The following is a 15,989-nucleotide window of genomic DNA, read 5'->3' on the forward strand; positions in this document are numbered from 1 at the left end:
AAATGAATGAATGAATAAAATAAAAAGCCCAGCTCCTTCCTATGTGCAATTTCTCGTAACGCAAGTCAGTTCTCATTTGAAACTTTTGCCAGAGACATCATAGACAGACCATTTCTGGCCAGCCAGCCGCTGGAAGCTATGCTGCGGTTCTCCCAGTAAAGTATTTTTATAGGCCTGAGGCAATACAGTCACGGAAGGGGTCTTGTAAAAACACGTCAGGTGGGGTCTCTCACAGTGCAGTTCTTGGACAACCTCAATGCAGGACAGGTGCAGAGCTTTGTATGTAAATGTTCATCTGATATGATGGGTACATATTCATGCACCACACTTAAAAGCAGGATAAAACCAGCAGCAACATAAAAGTGTGCTAAGATCTAGAAGACAAAAAACAGTTCTTAAATGCCCAGGAGGATAAAACACATCTTCACTTGGCACTGAAAAGACCACAGTATTGTTGGTGCCAGGTGAACCTCTCTGGGAAGGGCATCCTACAGGTGGAGAGCTGTCCCAGAAAGGCCCTCTGCCTTGTTGCCACCAGCCTCACCCTATTTGTCTGGGGTGCCGGGAAGAGGGCTGTGGGCAATGGCCTTAGGGTCCATGTAGGTAGATATGACAGGAGATGCTCCTTCAGGTCACCTGGCCCCAAGCCATTGAGGGCTTTAGAGCTTTTAAACCAGCATGTGGTCTTGGATCAGGAAATGGACTGGCAGCCAGCACAGATGGCAAAGAAAGTACTGGCACAATGCGATCACAGTGGCCATTCTCGGTGAGCAGTCTAGCCACCCTAGTCTGGACTAAGTGAAGTTTTCAGACCCTCTTCAAAGGCAGCCCCACGTACAACACATCACAATAATCCAAATGGGAAGTCGTCAGAGCATTAATGAGCGGCACGGTCATGGTTCTGCCACCAAGGGTTGGTGGCACAGTTCTCAATATGCTCAAAATGACGATTAGAGGAAGTGATGCCCCCTCCCCCCCTCAAGCAAAAGCTGTCTTGTCTTGGAGCTGCAAGCCCCAGGCGATTAAGCATGTTGCATAGAATGAAATTAAGGATCCCGCGAGTTAAATCAGTAATTTATTTATTTATTTACGTTTATATTCTGCCTCTTTTTCTCAATAAGGAACCCAAGGAGGCGTACATAATCTTCCTCCTCCTTGTTTTCTTCTCACAACAACAACCCTGTGAGGTAGGTTGGGCTGAGAGTCTGTGACTGGCCCAAAGTCAGCCAGTGAGCTTCCATGGCCAAGTGTTGACCAGGACCCAAAGGTTCACAAGCAGCTTCATAATGAATTCTGGGTAACTGGCATAAAAATAATGGTCAAGTTGACCTGGATGGTATCCAAAGAGAAAATGCTGATTTAAAGCCCCATCACTTTGGCTTTAAGGTATTTGAGTAATGAGCAATGAGCAGGCATGAGACTGTGTTATTCCAGGTCAAAACTGTGACCTGTGGAATAACAATTTTAATGAGCAAAAAACATCGTGTACGTTCTACACACCAAAAAGCTTGATATACAGATGTCCAGAAAAAAATGGAAACTTAGGTTGAATGAGCACATTTTGAGTAAGCAGTTGTCTTCTCAAATGTATAATTCAAAATTGATCTTATTTCACCTGAAAGGTGTATGTGTAAGCCTTTTATGTATCTTCTAATTTTTTAAAGAGTGTTTTAAGAACAATGAAATAATTAAGATTGTGAGACCTAATTTATGGGGCGGTAGGTAATATTACTTATGAGGTAATTTCTACAAAAAGGGTATAAATATCTGCTGATTTTAGAATGCGGGGGCTTCTTATTAGACGCTCACCAGGCCTGTGTATCTGTCAGCTGAATAGCCTATTCAGTATTGAATAGGGAACTTGCTACTTAGAATGAGATCTGTCCTATTTAAGGTCTTAAGATGAGAAGTCTAAGAACAAGAAATGGTTAGAAATTCTTTTTCTTGTTAAGCCATTAAGGTCTAAGAATCTTTAGCAAAGCTCTAACATTAAGAAATGTTTTTATATGCAAGTTATATTTTGATGTGATGTTACAGGTATATTTCTAATAAAAATTTAAACATGGATCAAAAAGATGTTCCTTTACTAATTCTTGTTAGTACAAAACCAAAACCGAATCCACCTAAAACAATTTTTGGTGTACACTTTGTTTAGAACTAATTTGATCTCCTACAGGGCCTAAATAGGCAGTGGAAGGCTCCCCAAATTCTGAACTATTGACAAATAGCTCAGAGTAAAACCTTAAGAAATCGTACCCAAAATGGATAGAGGGGAATCTTTGATCCATTGTGGGAACTAAGAGTGCAACCTTTTGAATCTTAACCCTCTCGAGAAAAACTTGAGTTGATAAGTGCTTATCTAATGCTAAAAGGGAAAAGGATAACCTCATGTTTTATAATATAATACATACCTGCATTATTAATCTATAGGGACTGATTTTCCTAGTCATATTTGTAGAAGGATGTATTTCCTTTTTTATTTTGCATCCACCAATTCTACAGTGGCATGCAGTACATGTAAAAAATCCCACACACCTACTCTGCCTACAAACATTCCAGCATAAATCAAAGAGAGGAATGCAGCTATAAATCTTAGTCTCTGGCACTGCACCTGAAAGCGGCCAGCTTGTTAAGAGGGAGAAATGTGTTCAGAACAGACTGGATTTAAATGTGAAGCATCTACAGTTTTGAACTCAGACTGATTCAACTAGTTGCTCCAGTCCTGCTGAGCACCATCGATCGTGGTTCTCAACCTAATAAATATGAGGTCAGTTTTTGGTCTTAATCCAACTGACCCTAAACATATTGTAATTTCACTAAAAAAGAAGAAGACGCATATTGTTAGTTTGAATATATATATATACATATATATATATATATATATATCAACAATCAACCAATAATTAGTGAATGCCCTCACACCACAAGCTATGGCTGTATACTTGAAACAAGTAGACAGTGTCCGTTGCTGCTCAAGGGTTACACAGCCCGGATAGTAAAAGTCTGTGTTTTTAAATAATACTTTGAAAAAAAATGCTAAAATGCAAAAACAGTCAGTTCTGATGATAACTTACAAAACTCTGTTAGACTGATGTCCCTTAAAATTTTCAACAATAGATAAAAAGCCCATGGTATATATAGAAAAATATAGACACAAATTGGAGCCGTAATAGCCCAATGTCCGGCTATTTGAGGTTATCCAATGATTTGCTGGGCACCTACCTTGTACTCCTTCTGGCGCCAGGTGAAGAATTTTTTATTCTCCCAGTATTTTAGCATTTTAGCTTCCTAGTCTTTTAGCTCTGGTGTTTTAAATCTGTATTTTTAATCTCTGCATTGCTGCTAGGTTTTATTCTACTTGTACTTCTATATTGTGGTTTGAAGCTTTCGTATTTATATTGTTTTATGCTGTGCTTTGTGGATTTAATTTCTGTGAACAGCCCAGAGAGCTTCAGCTATCAGGCAGTATAGAATTTAGAAACAAACAAACAAACAAACAAACAGCACGTAAGAAATATTTCACTGTTTATATTTCAGGCAATGCACTCCTCCTGACACAGGGGCTCAGGCTGCCAAGTTAAGCCCAAGTTATTCACCTAGATATAACTTTAACTTTAACGGTTTGAATGACCAATATTGTTTGGTTTTTGGCAAAGAAAATCAGATAAAAAATCAGGATGAGTATTTGTCTGTAACCTTCCTGAATCACAAGCTCTGGTGACCTGGGTTGCAGATGCAGGCTTAAACAACGTACAGCTCAATATGATATTTGCTCCCAGCTTAATCCCAGTTCTGCTGTCGAGACCTTAAATCCTAGTTCAATAAAAGCGTACATTTTTAAAAAGAAAAAAGGAAATGACTTGGGGCACAATCCTATGGGGATAGTCGTCCGCCTCCGAACTCAGAGGTGGCCGACTATCCAATGCATGGTGGGTGGAGCGCGGAGGGGAGCTTCTCCTCTGTGCTCCAGCCACTCTGCATTTGTGGCTAGATGGCCAGTTTTGGCTGTCTGACTGGGGTGTGTCCGAGTGGTGGGGGGAGAGGCCAGGCAGCGATAGGAAGCATCATAACGGTGCTTCCACGGTCCCCTCCCTGCACCCAGGACCCTCCTTTTCACCCGCTCCATGCTGCTCTTAGGAGTGAGGAGCTAGGGACAAACCGCACCACTTATGAGGTGGCAGGGAGTTGAGTTCCCAGAAACAGAAAAATCCTCTGGCTGTCTAGACGATGTCTAGAGGCCATAGGATTGCGCCCGCATTTTCACTGAGCTTTTAGCTCAATCACATGAGCATAAATGTGTTCTTACATAAACTGATGTATGTGTACGTTGTGTTTTACCAAGAGTTAGACTACTGAAGACCACCAAAGGGCCCTCACCTGCTGGGTAAGCCTTCTATTTTAAGGGCACAACACTGCTAGAGTATAACATTCACATCTGTTTAGCTGAAGCTTGCAGAATCACATTAAAAAACGCAGTGTGCTGTGCTACGTCCGAATCTGTAGTGTGCTAGTCAGGAAAATGGACAAACGGCCCTTAAAGCACTCTCTGCAGGGTAACCTATGTGTAAATACACGCCCATACTTGATGTACAGTTACAAATTCAGTGATTTGTTCAGGTAAAAACGTAAAACACGTAAAAATGACATAAGTGTTAGTTGAAAATGAAATTAGCTACATTTTAAAGACAGAATAGCTCCAATGTTTGGTACTTTTCACCCAAAACCATTTGCCCTCCTGGCTGCAATTTACGCTGAACTGCCGCCTGGCTAAACTACCTCCATTAACTATTAATTCTCATTTCCTTTATTATATTTCTATACTGCCCCATAGCTAAAGCTCTCTGGGTGGTTCACAAAAATGCCTGAAGTTGGCCAAATTGATCCAGGAGAAAGTAGGATCCTCTGTTTGGAAGGAGTCTAAAAGGTCACCTAGACCAGCCCTTCCTGATGCAAGAAAATGAAGCAAGAAAAGAAACCTCCATCAATATGCAAGTATTGAATCTCAGAACATTAATTATTTTGGATCAGGAGGCCAACTAAGAACTTGTCAACTAATACTCATAGAAGAATTCCACAGCAATATGCGTTCTCATCGAGGTTTAGTCTCTTAAAAAGCTGGAAAATGGAATCAGATTTATAAGAATCCTAAAAATAGAGCTCAGTTATGAGTTTAAAGGAACACTAGAAAGAAATGTGAACTTTAAAATTCCTTCAAATGGGCCAGAAAGCCAGAAAAACAATCAAGAAACAATGTGTCATGCAGTATTAGAACACTGTCACAATGTGAATTATGGAAGTGTAAAAATTTGGCTTACCACTTAAGTGACTGTTATAGAATAACAAGCTATAAAAGGAAAAATATATGATCTAATAAGTTTTTTAGAAATGATTACAATATAACAAAAGAGTTATTAACAACTTGCAAAGAAATGTTATAAATGAACACAAACATATAAAAACTGTCTGCAAGATTTTATCTCTTCTACACTGAAAAGAAGGCAAATTTGGGGAAACAGGTGCCTGATGTTAATCCTGGCTGAGTCTGGATCCCAGTTGGCACGTGTGAGAAATTGGAGTCGTATAATGAAACATACCCGGCATAAGACCCTGATGAAATATCTCAAACTGATATTGAATATGCTGAGGAGAGTGAAACCTAGGAGCAAAATCCATGAGGACTAAGTATACCCAAATAATGAGAAAACTCTTACTTACTGGCTACAAGCAAGAGAATGAATCTTGGAAAAGACTCATTAACATGGACTGCATGTCCGGTTAGACAAGGACGTGACAGTAAGATGGTGCATTTGGACCCAGAACCAAGAACCTGTGTGGTGATGATTCATCCCAAATTAGGAATTGATTTAATAATTTGTGATAGAGACCTACATGAAAATGGTTATCTCATGAGAACCAGAATCCCTTACCAAGAAGGGAGAAAAGGTCGTATGCATATTGAGAAGGGGCCGAAAGAACACTATTCTGTTACATTTTGTGCTCACAACCCACAATGTAGATGCTTATGGTCTGCATGGGAGGGTCTGCAAGGTTTTTGGAACCCTTATAGGCAAAATGTTTTTATCAACCTTTTATTATATAAAAAATTGTTTTTTTACAGCGGGGGGGGGGGGAGGAAATGTAAGAAGGAAATGTGCCACATTTTAAGAATGACTTAGGGAGGAAACTAATATTCATACTAACCCTTTCTTAGCCAAGAGGTGGTTTCATGGCTCTGCCACAAAAAGTTGGGGGCACAGTTCTCAATGTGCTCAAAGGAAGCCATTGAGGGCGTTAAAGTTTTAAACCAGCCTGTGGTCTTGGATCAGGAAATGGACTGGCAGCCAGCGCAGATGGCAAAGAAAGTACTGGCACAATGCGATCACATTGGCCATTCTTGGTGAGCAGTCTAGCCACCCTAGTCTGGACTAAGTGAAGTTTTTGGACCCTCTTCAAACTCAAAGTAGGGATGTCAGAGAATTCCGCCACGGATCTCGGTGAGGCTGAGTGCCAGTGCATTCGGCCCCCTGAACTCTGTGGCGGAACGGCCTGCGCCCCTGCGGATCCCCCCAGGGACGAGACTCACCTGGGGCGGATCTTCCGGGTGGCGACGGCGGCGGCAGCAGCAGCGGCGGCTGGTCTTCCGACCAGCTGCCGCCACTGCCATTTCCAGGCTTGTGTAAAAAACAAAAACAAAAAAGACGTGATAGGCTACGTAAATCTTTTTCTTAAAGATTTACGTAGGCTAAAACGGTGAATGAAAAAGGGACGCAAATAGCGCCTGCTACGCTATTTGCGTTCCCCTTTATTTTCACCGTCATAGTCTACGTAAATATTTACGTAGATTAAGACGGTCAAAAAGAAGGAACGCAAATGGCGGCGGCCATAGCCGCCGCCATTTGCGTACGCGGTTGTTGTTTTTTTTTACCCAGAGCCCTCCGCGGCTGGAAATCCGGCTTCGGATGGCTCTGGCCTGGCTGGGCCGGGCCAGGCCTGGCCGGCTGCTCCGCAGAGCTGCTGTGGAGCACAGCCGGCCGTTCGAGGATTCCGGGGGAGGAACAGAGCGCCTCTCCCCCACCATCAACATAATCCACGAAAGGTAAGTCACTTTTGTACATCCCTACTTCAAAGGCAGCCCCACATATAACACATCACAATAATCCAAATGGGAAGTCGTCAGAGCATTAATGAGCGGCACGGTCATGGTTCTGCCACCAAGGGTTGGTGGCACAGTTCTCAATATGCTCAAAATGACGATTAGAGGAAGTGATCCCCCCCCCCCCACAGCAAAAGCTGTCTTGTCTTGGAGCTGCAAGTCCCAGGCAGTTAAGCATATTTCATAGAAAGTAATTAGGAATCCAGATAACTACATAGATAATAAGGTAACTGGTACTAATAAGGAAGATATAAGTTCACAAGCAGATTCACAGTGAATTCTGGGTAACTGGCATAAAAATCCTGGTCAAGTTGACCTGGATGGTATCCAAAGAGAAAATGCTGATTTAAAGCCCCATCACTTTGGCCAAAACGTTCTTTGAACAATGAGTAATGAACAGGCGTGAGACTGTGTTATTCCAGGTCAAAACTGTGAGTTTTCACTTATCAATTAATAATCAAAAAATATCGTATAAGTTCTACACATCAAAACGTTTGCTATACAGGTGTCTAGAAAACTGATAGACTTAGGCTGAATTAGCAAATTTTGAGTAAGGAGTTATCTTCTCAATTGTATAATTCAAGATTGGTCTTATTTCACCTGAAAGGTGTATGTGTAAGCCTTTTATGTATGTTCTACTTTTTTAAAGAATGTTTCAAGAACAATGACATACTTAAGACTGTGAGACCTAATTTATAGGGCAGTTGATAATATTAGCTATGAGGCAATTTCTACTAAAAGGGTATAAATATCTGCTGATCTTAGAATGCGGGGGCTTCTTCTTAGAAGCTCACCAGGCCTGTGTATCTGTCAGCTGAATAGCCTATTCAGTCTTGCATAGGAAACTTGGTACAGAGGGCTCCTTCACATGAAGCTTTTATCCTGCGATTCAGGTTGCAGAAGTTAGCGGGCTCTTTACATGATGGTGTGACCCTGCCGTGACCCTCCAGGGTGTCTCCTGCACTAAATGCCCTCTGTTCCATTTTAAATACATTGCAGATAATGAGCTATCAAATTACCCCGTTGTGTCCGCTTCAGTTTCCTCCATGAGAAGAGTTAAAGTGGCACGAAGAGGAGCGAGATCAATGAAAGATAATGGAAGACTCAGATACCGGGAGAAGGAGGGGGAAAGGGGAGGGGGGAAACAAATTGCATGTAAAGGGAGTCAGTTGTGATGCTGCATTTAGAAGCAGAAAACCCTGTTTTAACTGCAGGATCTTAGGCTGGTGTAGAGATGCCCTTTGAATGAGATCTTTCCTATGTAAGCTAGTAGGACTAGAAGTCTAAAAACAAGAAATGGTTAAGACATTCTATTTCTTGTTAAGCTGTTAAGATCTAAGAATTTTTAGCAAAGCTCTAACGTCCAGGGATGTTTTTATATGCAAGTTATATTTTGATGAGATGTTGCAGTATATTTCTAAGAACAGAAGAATGAGTATCTCCACTGAATACACCTTGGTGGGTAACCAACCCAAGACAACCATCTCCTGTGTCAAGCATCAGCTCAGAATTTATCTGAAATGTATTACCTGCAAGCTTTACTGTGGTTATGTTATCAGCGGTGAGAACTGCCCCCACCACCCAGTCCTGTTTATTGTTCTTGAAATCATCTACATTGGAGCTCACTGACTACAAGGAGCCCAACCCAGTGACAAAGCATCAAGGTAAATAAAGTTGATAAGCACATATACGAGTTAAAAACCATGTGGGTTTAGCAAGAGGGCGAGGCTAGGTCAGTCTACTCTTTCCCACTGTCTCCTAGTAAATAACTTAATTCTTTAGGTAAACAACCCCCCAAATAAGAATAAAACCAACATCTATACAGGAAGAAAGCTGGCAGGTTTATGGGGGATATCCATTATGTTGCACTAAGTGTCAGGAATTATTGTCTTCCAGCTGGACAGCTGTCATGGGTGTGTGCTCAGTGTAATGTGGTCCTGGAGCTCAAGGAATGTGTTCATTCCTGTGAAGTCAAGGTTGCATACCTGGAGAATCTGAGAGGCAGAAAGGTTATTTGGACAAGACCTCTGGGAACACGATTGTTGTTCGTTGTTCAGTCATTCAGTCGTGTCTGACTCTTCGTGACCCCATGGACCATAGCATGCCAGGCCTTCCTGTCCTGAGCTCTCTCCCAGAGCGTGCTCAAGTCCATATTCATTGCATCAGTGATGCTATCTAGCCATCTCATCCTTTGCCGTCCCCTTTTGCCTTCAGTCTTTCCCAGCATCAGGGTCTTTTCCAGAGAGTTTTCTCTTCACATTGGGTGGCCAAAATACTGGAGCTTCAGCTTCAGTATCTGTCCTTCCAATGAGCACTCAGGGTTGATTTCCTTTAGAATAGACTGATTTGACCTCCTTGTTGTTGTTGTTGTTGTTGTTCAGTCGTTCAGTCGTGTCCGACTCTTCGTGACCCCATGGACCATAGCACGCCAGGCCTTCCTGTCCTGCGCTCTCTCCCGGAGCGTGCTCAAGTTCATATTCATTGCATCAGTGATGCTATCTAGCCATCTCATCCTCTGCTGTCCCCTTCTCCTTTTGCCTTCAGTCTTTCCCAGCATCAGGGTCTTTTCCAGGGAGTTTTCTCTTCGCATTAGGTGGCCAAAATATTGGAGCTTCAGCTTCATTATCTGTCCTTCCAATGAGCAGTCAGGGTTGATTTCCTTTAGGATGGACTGACCTGACCTCCTTGCAGTCCAGGGGACTCGTAAGAGTCTTCTCCAGCACCACAGTTCGAAAGCATCAATTCTTTGGCGCTCAGCTTTCCGTATAGTCCAGCTCTCACAGCCATACATTACTACTGGGAAAACCATAGCTTTGATTAGACGGACCTTTGTTGGCAAGGTGATGTCTCTGCTTCTTACCATGCTGTCTAGGTTTGCCATAGCTTTCCTCCCAAGGAGCAAGCGTCTTTTAATTTCATGGCTACAGTCACCATCCGCTGTGATCTTGGAGCCCAAGAAAGTAAAATCTGTCACTGCTTCCACTTCTTCCCCTTCTATATGCCAGGAAGTGATGGGGCCAGATGCCATGATCTTAGTTTTTTTAATGTGGAGTTTCAAACCAGCTTTTGCACTCTCCTCTTTCACCCTCAACAAGAGGCTCTTTAGATCCTCTTCGCTTTCTGCCATTAGGGTGGTATCGTCTGCGTATCTGAGGTTGTTGATAATTCTCCTGGCAATCTTAATTCCGACCTCTGATTCATCCAACCTGGCGTTTCTCATGATGTACTCTGCATATAAGTTAAATAAGCAGGGCGACAATATACAGCCTTGTCATACTCCTTTCCCCATTTTGAACCAATCAGTTGTTCCATGTCTGGTTGTTACTGTTGCTTCTTGACCCTCATACAGTTTTCTCAGGAGACAGGTAAGGTGGTCTGGTACCCCCATCTCTTTGAGAATTTGCCACAGTTTGCTGTGATCCACACAATCAAAGGCTTTAGCGTAGTCAATGAAGCAGAAATAGACACTTTTCTGGAATTCTCTTGCTTTCTCCATGATCCAGCGAATGTTGGCGATTTGATCTCTAGTTCCTCTGCCTCTTCGAAACCCAGCTTGTACTTCCGGTAGTTCTCGGTTCGCATACTGCTGAAGCCTAGCTTGTAGGATTTTGAGCATAGCCTTGCTGGCATTTGAAATGAGCGCAATTGTATGGTAGTTTGAGCACTCTTTGGCATTGCCCTTCTTTGGAACTGCAATGTAAACTGACCTTTCCAATCTTGTGGCCACTGTTGAGTGTTCCAAATTTGTTGGCATATTGAGTGCAGCACTTTAACAGCATTATCTTTTAGGATTTTAAATAGCTCAGCTGGAATACTGTCATCTCCGCTAGCTTTGTTGCTAATAATGCTTCCTAAGGCCCACTTGACTTCACTGTCTAGGATGTCCAGCTCAAGTTCAGTGACCGCACTATCATGGCTATCAGGGACATTAAGATCTTTCCTGTATAGTTCTTCTGTGTATTCTTTCCACCTCTTCTTAATTTCATCTGCTTCTGTTAGGTCCCTGCCTTCTTTGTCCTTTATCATGCCCGTCTTTGCTCAAAACGTTCCCTTGAGATCTCCGATTTTCTTGAAGAGATCTCTATTCTTTCCCATTCTGTTGTTTTCCTCGATTTCTTTGCATTGTTCATTTAAGAAGGCCTTCTTGTCTCTCCTTGCTATTCTCTGGAACTCTGCATTCAGTTGGATATATCTTCCCTTTCTCCCTTGCTTTTCGCTTTCCTTCTTTCCTCAGCTACTTGTAAAGCCTCCTCAGACAGGCAACTTTCTCTGAAATGCTACCTGTTCACCGTGGAGGATCAACTAGACAGGCAAAACTGAGGAGTGTCAATGTGTGGAAACACAGGCACCTCATTCAAGAGTCCATGGCTCACAGTCCTGGATGAGCCCAATCTACTTACAGGACATGTCGTCAAGCAGATTAGAAAAGCTAAAAGGGGCAGATTCTTCCACAGAATAGCAGTGGGTGACAATACCAGGCTCTAAAAGTATCTGGACCAGAACACTCAGTTCTGGTCCAAAATCACCACTCGGACCAGAACACTCAGGCTGATCTTGACATGGATTGTTTTTTTAAAAATTGACTTTTTTAATCCGCCCAGAGAATTTTAGTTATTCCATGGATTAGAAATGTGATAAATAAATAAATAAATAAATAAAATTAAACCAGGGAGACATCCGAAAGAGCAAGTGTGGTAATAAGGGGTTACTTTAACTATTTAGTTATTTGTTTCTTTAAAACATTTGTATCCCACCTTATATCATTAAGATCTCAAGGCGGCATACTGATAAAATCAATTTAAATAATATCAAACAGTATAACTACTCTATATTGACTGGAAAAATGCATGTTCCAGACATGACAAAGAGGTTAAATTTCTCGATGTCCTAAACGACAGTGCCCTAGAGCTGTTGGTCATAGTAGAACTGACCAGATGGGAGGAGACTCTGGATTGAATCCTAAAAGACCTAGTACGAGATGTGAGTGTTCTCAAACCAATTGGAAACAATGACCAGAGCGAGATAGATAGATTGTGTTGTTTATTCGTTCAGTCGCTTCCGACTCTTCGTGACTTCATGGACCAGCCAACGCCAGAGCTTCCTGTCGGCCGTTGCCACCCCCACCTCCCCCAAGGTCGAGTCGTAGATAGATAGATAGATAGATAGATAGACAGATAATAAATATAAAACATATTACAGTGTAGGTGTGTGCAAAATTGCCAAGGAAGTCCAACACGGTCACATTTTACTTCAAGGAAGGAAAGTTCTCTAAAATGAGGGGGTTGGTAAAATGGAAGTTTAAGGTGGTGGTGGTGGTGGTGGTGGTGGGGCTTTGTGGTTTTAATTTTTGTGAACTGCCCAGAGAGCTTCAGCTATTGGGCAGTATAGAAATAAATACATAAAATTAAATTTAAAAAGGGTTTTAAGTCTCTCAAGATGCTTGGAGGTTACTCAAAATCATAATGATACATACTCAGGTGTCAGGAAACTAGGCTAGGGCAGCATCATTGCCGTCACCACTGGAAGACAACAGAGTTGAAAGAGTACTAAATGAGGATAGTTCATTTCATTTCTATACCACCCAATAGCCAAAGCTTTCTGGACAGTTCAGAATAATTAGAAAACAAAAACATAGTATATGAACTTTAACGTATTTAAAATTTTAAAAGAATTTTGAACCACTAAAAAACAGCTGTCTTCACTGCAGGTGAACAAAGATGCTCTGTAAGAGACTGTCGCTCTGTCAGGCCATCTTTGCTGCAAAGACAGCCTTATCCTCATGGAGGAGAAGGCTATAATGGCTGCTAGCCCTGATGGCTATATGTTACCTCTGTTATCAGAGGCAGTATGCCTTCATATGCCAGTTGCTAGGGAGGGTGTTATTGCACTGAAGTCCTATTTGTGGGTTTCCCACAGGCAGTTGGTTGGCCACCATTGGAGCAGAATGCTGTTCTAGATAGACCATTGGTCTGATTCAGCATGGTGCTAGTCCTCATCCATATCAGGCACCATGCCCCTTTGATTAAAAGAGAAAATAATGAGTTTGAAAAACCAGTTACATCTTTAAAGCAACACGTAGTTTGTTCCTCCAGGAATTGGGGAGGGACGGGATGCACAGATGGTGGAAGGACACCACCTGTCTGGAGCCAGAAATATGGCACAAATGTACTGATCCTTGCTGTCACTTTGTACGTGGTGGAAAAGGGGTCACGCTACCTTGGGGATTGCCTCACCCGTCGTGGCACTGCCCAGTCACTGTGGCCCTCAGCAGGAGCACTTCTGACTGTGCTGCATGCTCTGGTTGTTCTCCTCAGGAGTGCCTGCAACAGAGCGTGCACTGCTGCAACCCTCCTCCTCCGGAGGTGCTCTCTGGCGACATTAGGCCGCCTTGATCTTACATGCCTGCTCAGCACCTGACCTGCCTCTTCATGCAGGCTTTCCCTGTTGGTTGGCCCAGCTGTTACACTTCTAGTCGACCTGGCGTAATTTTATTGCTCTGCTATTGTCATATTTTATGTTTTTCTCATTCCTGCGAACCACTTTGAGAGTTTACTGTAAAGCGGTATATGAATTTATGTAATAATTTTTTTAAACAGACATGCAGAGATAGTGTTTCATGCTAGGCGTATACGGTTCATGTACACTCCTTAAGATGTGAGAATCAAACTCTGTTCAGTTATTCGCTTTCTATGTAAGCTCTACACATGATGAGTGGAAGCCGGGATGAGCTTGCCAGCACTCTTGTTTGCGTCCCCTGCTTAAAATTATTTGTTCATAATTACTGCTTTAACCAGAGCATTCCCAGTATGGTTCTTCAGTTTCCTGGCAGGGACCTGGTAATATCGGGATGTGGGTAAATAGCAAGAGAGGAAGCAAATTGCACTTGTTGACATGCTAGCTTGCTTCTTTAGTGTTTTAAACAAACCATCACAATAACTACACTGGCGTAGGAGTTTTCCCAGTGTAAATATTAAGCCTTCTTTTTTCTTTTTTGCTGAGGTCTAGGGACAAGGAGAAGAGAGAAACTAGATTGCTGGGAAGTGCTGGAGAAGTTGAGATTTGTGATTAGCCAGTAAAGAGGCTAAATGTAGTTGAGATTAGCTCGGTGCTTTTAAAAATTAGCCGTTAAGTGGCCCAGTCCATTCAGGTCAATGGGATCTTCTTATCATCACATAAGTCCAGAATTCTGACAGCAGCGGAGAGGGAGCAGGAAACTGTCACCTGAGACCAGCGTCAGTTAATTTGGGGCAGGGAGTGTCACTCTGCCTGACAGGTGGGCAACTGAAGAGAGAGGGAGCGAAGCAAAAAAGGCATGTTGCTGGAATCCTGGGCAGGGCAGGCTCACTCAGCTGTAAGCCTCTCTGACCAAGGAGGGACACATCAGTTCATTTACACACATGTACCCAGTTAATGTCACATATGTGTGTGTGAGTGCATTTCAGAATCGCGCTGTAAGCTGAAAATACTGCAGGGCTGTTACATCCCTACTGTGCCAGTGCGAAGACTTGAAAAGAACGGTGGAAAAGTGCATGAAGCAGCCTCTGCCACATGAAGAGTTACCATTTGTATGGGGTCATCTGCCTCCTGGTAGAGTGGGAAGCAGAAGCCCTCCTTGCTCTTCTTGTCTCAGGCAGTTGCCGTTAATAGTTTTTGGTTTTGTTTCTCTGAACACTGACGGGCAGAGGGAGGTTTCGTTTTAATGGAAAGATCCACTCCCTGTTCATAGGGCTTGCTTACTGGGGGCGCTTCCGTCACTGCCCTTGTGATGACTTGTGACCCTCATTTCAGAAAAAGGCCGTGCGCCTCCCAGCGTTGAGTGCTCCTCATTGATCCTGGAGAGGGCTGATCCCTTCGTGCCCTGCTTGTCGGACGGCTGCCCAGTAGCTAGGCTAGGCCTGGGCCGCCAGGCCCGTCCCCAGGTCGCTTCCCATGGGCCCAGATCTATTCCCCAGGGCCCCGCGTGTGCACTGGTGGTGCCAATCCAACGGGTTTTCCTCAGCTTAATTGCTATGTGGGGCACAGTTTTCAAGGGCGATTGCTGCCGGGGAGGGAAGAGTTAATTCTCCCCTCCCCACTTGCTGCACCCCCCTCCCCACAAATTCTCCTCTCCCCTGCATGGAGATTGAGCTCAGGGAAAAAAATCCTTCCGTTGAGTCGCCATGCAGGGGAGCTGTCCAGGGGGAGCCCAGCTGGGGAGGGCTCATCCTCCCTCCCAGTCCAGTGTCCACCGCCTCCCCTTCTGCGCGGCCCTTCAGCTTAGGAAGCAACTCCCTTTGGCACCAATGGAAGGATTTTTTCTACGCTTAATTGCATGCGATGGGGGCGATTTTCGCCCAGAAGGAAGGCGGGCAGAGAGCGAGAGTGTGCATGTGAGTGCGTGTGTGTATGTATGAGAGAGAGGGAGAGGGAGAGAGAAGTGGGATGAGAGATAAGAGAATGGGGAAGAGAGAAGAACAGTGTCTGCTGCCCTCCTAAAGGGCTGAACTATTTGGGCAGGAGGTCCTTCTGCGAATGTGACCTGTATGTCTGTGTATGTCTGCGTTAGGGGTGTGGGGGAAAGTCACAAGTCCCCACGACATGTAGGGGCAATCCCAGAAGCTGCAGAGCAGAGGGGGGTGGCAGGGCAGGGGGAGGAGAGCACCCTTCCTTCGCCTGCTTCTGCTGCCTCTTCCTCTTTCTAGACATGGTCTGTCTCCTTGTCCTTCCTCCATCTTCATCCTCCCTCTTTTCCGCAACCCCAATCCGGCCTGTTTCTATCTTCCTTCTTTCCTCCGGGCCTGTCTTCTTCTCTCCTTCCTAATCTTCCTCCCTGCTTTCCGCATTCTCCTCTGCCCCA

The sequence above is a fragment of the Heloderma suspectum genome, chromosome 4 (assembly GCF_057233095.1).
Source record: "Heloderma suspectum isolate Gila_16-S chromosome 4, 16-S_ref, whole genome shotgun sequence".
In the NCBI taxonomy this organism is placed as follows: domain Eukaryota; kingdom Metazoa; phylum Chordata; class Lepidosauria; order Squamata; family Helodermatidae; genus Heloderma; species Heloderma suspectum.